Raw genomic sequence first — 279 nt, forward strand, 5'->3', positions numbered from 1 at the left:
TCACAGAAACCGCCTTTCCTCCGGTGTTCGGAGGGCCGGGACGGGTCGGCCCAACTGTTGACACGCACGTAGGGGTCCTGCTAGTGCTTGTGCATTTCCGTCATGCACCGGCACAGTCTGCTTGCATCTACGTATACAGTTGCACCCTTTTGTCTACACAGGAGAGTGAACTTGGTTGTAGCCTTTTGGGTCTGGAGAATGGGATGAGGATCTGAAGATGTTTGGGGAATGTGCTGAGGAGGTAAATGCTCTCATGCCCGAAAGGATCATTTTGGAGTG

This window comes from Suricata suricatta, chromosome 4, assembly GCF_006229205.1.
Source record: "Suricata suricatta isolate VVHF042 chromosome 4, meerkat_22Aug2017_6uvM2_HiC, whole genome shotgun sequence".
Taxonomy (NCBI): domain Eukaryota; kingdom Metazoa; phylum Chordata; class Mammalia; order Carnivora; family Herpestidae; genus Suricata; species Suricata suricatta.